The sequence below is a fragment of the Austrofundulus limnaeus genome, unplaced genomic scaffold (assembly GCF_001266775.1).
Source record: "Austrofundulus limnaeus strain Quisiro unplaced genomic scaffold, Austrofundulus_limnaeus-1.0 Scaffold3, whole genome shotgun sequence".
Taxonomy (NCBI): domain Eukaryota; kingdom Metazoa; phylum Chordata; class Actinopteri; order Cyprinodontiformes; family Rivulidae; genus Austrofundulus; species Austrofundulus limnaeus.
The window spans coordinates 1,513,307-1,516,904 of NW_013952405.1; positions in this window are offsets into that span (position 1 = coordinate 1,513,307).

Genomic DNA, 3,598 nt, shown 5'->3' on the forward strand with positions numbered 1-3,598 from the left:
GTGTGTGTGTGTGTGTGTGTGTGTGTGTTCCTGTAGTTCTCCTGTTGTGGGGACGTATTGCTGTTTACCCTCAGCTTTAAAGGGACATGTTGAATGTTTTTCAATGGGGTTTTTAGGACGGGTTACTAATCTAATAATATATTGCCTGTTGCAGACAGGTTACTGAGTCACATCCCTTGAGCAAAAGAGTTGATTCTGACTAGACTACACATTCTCACTCCCAAGTCGTCACATATTGACGCTTTTCCAAAGGTTCCCTCTGCGTCTTATTTTGACGTGCAGGGTACCCCCCTCGCGTCAGTCCTTGACGCCCGCGGATTTTCCGTGAATTCCGTTCATTTTCTAAAAATGGTTACTTTTAGGTACTACGGTCAGGGACAGGATGTCTAAAGTGAACAAAGGCAATTTCAGGCTTTGGAACGGTCGTTTTCGCACATTTTATACACTTTCTGAAAATATGACAACAGACTTCGCCCCATCTCGTCAGTAACTGACGTGACGGGGGTACCCTGCGCGTCAAAATCAGACGTAGAGGGAACCTTGCCAACGCGTCAATATGTGACGACTTGGGAGTGAGAATGGGTTGGACTAGAATGACAAGCTAACTAATCCAAGAATGGTCGAAACAGATGGACATTGTTTGAATTTGAACGATTCCGGTTCCTCATTTCTCCTTAATGATTCCCGATTCCAATTCTTTTTAGAGGCAGGGTCAAAAAGGTTTTCATGGTTCAAATGAGCTAGCTAACCAGACTTCTTTTTGGATGAAATACTCTKAACTTAACTTCTTTAAGAATTTTAAATTATATGAGCTTTTAATTTTTATGCACTTCACTAACAATTCCTCACAGGGTTATTATCAACCACTATATACAGTAAATGTCAAACTTATGAACTATGTTATGAATTTACTTTGCACAGGGGTACTCTGTGAACGGTCTTACTGCACTGGCAGATTATTTCATTTAGTTTCAAAAGATTCAGACTCAAATTAAGAGMAATAATCTGACAGCAGAATGAAACAATTTCACTTGGTWAGACTTCTTGAAATAAAAGAAAAATCAGGCTARCAARATTAATAATCTAACATAGTCTGCTCATGTTTAGTATATCTCAAAATAAGATCAAAAGAAAATTTTGGCTGCAYATAAGGTTGTAAGTCTTTGCTGGATGGACATTTTTTGCAGTGCGTACACTTTTACAAGAGAGCTTTTTTTAACAATAAAATACTTGTGAAAACACATTGACACATATCCAGTGTCTGATGCTGCACATGTYACTGAGCTGATRTTACAGTTTTAAGGTCCAGTGTAACTTGTTMSCTGCCTCGATGTTKTTTTYARACATATTTTATTGTTTTACTTCTGCAAGTGTGTCAGMGAAGGCTCGCGCAGCACGTCAAAGACAGAACCCAGAGTGGTGTTTAATCATGTTAATCRTGCAGCCTGCTTTGCATGACATAATTTTATTATTTTATTAAAGTTAAGCCCCACTATAGATTGCCACTACACACTGCCCATTTGCGCACTCTGTAGATTCTTCTTCGWTGGTGTTCCAGTGGTTCACTTTCCRGTTTTGTTTGGTGGCTACTTCTTCCAGTTGGCAAACTGGGTACTGAARTTACAAATCAAAATTTTAAAACTCAAATGATTCAGGTATCAACGTATTTGTTCCGGTTCCAATTGAGACTCGATGCCYATCCCTAGTCAAAACCAAAATCTCTTAAAAAAATTCCAGTCTCAAATGTTTCCTAATGGCTCGTTCATCCATCCAGTATCTTTACCTGCTTTTCCTTTCCGGGTCTCAGGGGTTGTTGATGCCCATGTCCAGGTGTTACTGTAGGCCTTTTTGCACTGCAAGGCCTGGCCRGAGTAGGTTCRGGCTGGCCTGGCTTTRAACCTGGATTTAGTGTGTTTGCATTACCCCTTATGGCCCAGCTCCACCCTGATTTCTGCAATCCTGAGACCTCGGCCAGATTTGACATCAGTTACTACTGCTCCTTGATTGGTTCACTAAMCAGGGGTGTTATGTCACACAGATTAGAGTAACTTTACCTGAACTGTTTGCAGTGTCTAAAGTTTTTTTCCACACTAATGGTAAATGGTAAATGGACTGAACTTATAGAGTGCTTTTCAAGTCCCTCCGGACCCCAAAGCGCTTTACACTAACACATTCACCCATTCACACTCACATTCACACACTGATGATGGCAAACTACACTGTAGCCACAGCTGCCCTGGGGCGCCCTGACAGAGGTGGGGCTGCCATACACTGGTGCCACCAGACCCTCTGACCACCATCAGTAGGCAAGGTGGGTGAAGTGTCTTGCCCAAGGACACAACAACTGAGACGGCTGGACGGGGGATTGAACCAGCAGGACGACTCCCCTAACCACTCCGCCACAGCCGCCCTGAGCTTAACTAGCTTAACAGTARCGAGCTACCAAACAACAACAAGCTAACATTAGCWACCATTCTCCATCGTCCTACCCTCTGCATAGCTGGATGGTCCGGTTCAATCTTCTGTACTTTTCCTTTCAGTTTGCAGCCCATAATTGTTGCATCGCAGAAAAAAGAAAACAATATTTGCACGTGTTTAATATTATGATCCCGCCCACATTGAGATGCCTCTCTGCTCAAAGCAAACACAACCAGGGCTGGGGTATAATAAGGCCTGGCCAACTGGAGCAGGGGCGGACAAAGCCAAGCCTCACAATCMAAACCGCCTTGTGTGAGAAGAAAAGTAATCCCTGGTCAAGTTGCAAGATCATCACAGAATCRTATAGAAACAAACAAGACAAACAAGCATTCACACCTAGGGACAATCACCCGRACATGCATGTTTTTGGTCTGTGAGAGGAAACCGAGGACCTGGAGAAAACTCACACGTATATAAAGAGAACATGTAAACTCCACATAGAAAGGTGCCAGGCCAGGATGAAATCCAACGAGCTTCTCAATGAGAGATAACAACTCTACCAACTGCACCACTCATAGCAGCTCATGCAAAAGCTATTTTATAAACCTTTTTCAAAACAGTCAAAAAATGTTCTGATTTTCCTTCTGGATGTGCCTCAGGTTGCACCTAAAAGTGCTACAGCTAGATGCCATTGCTACAAATAACCACTTGTAATCAACTGTCAGTCAAAATGAAAACACTTAGTGTTTGCATAAAAATGCTATGAAATGTTTGAGAGTGGAGCTGTTTCAATCTACATTATCCTTGCTCTATCTCATTCGTATGGTCGCAATTTAATTGTTTTTCTCCAAACTGAAGTTTTTTTTTTATGTTTTCTACTGCTGGTGAGATATTATTTCTATTCAGAGGGCAAGAACAAAGTTTATAGAAACGAAAAGCTTTAGGATTTTGAATATATAGCCCTTTGAAATCATGGAAAGAAGAATTTTGTGTCCATTGAAGTGAGTGCAGTTAAAAAAAAGTCTTAAAGTACTTTACTGTATTTTTAATGGGAAAAGGTTACAGCAGTGATTTAATTGTTGACCTCGGGGCTTTGCATGTAACATTAGACCATTGAGGTGTGGTGTGTGTGTGTGTGTGTGTGTGTGTGTGTGTGTGTGTGTGTGTGTGTGTGTGTGTG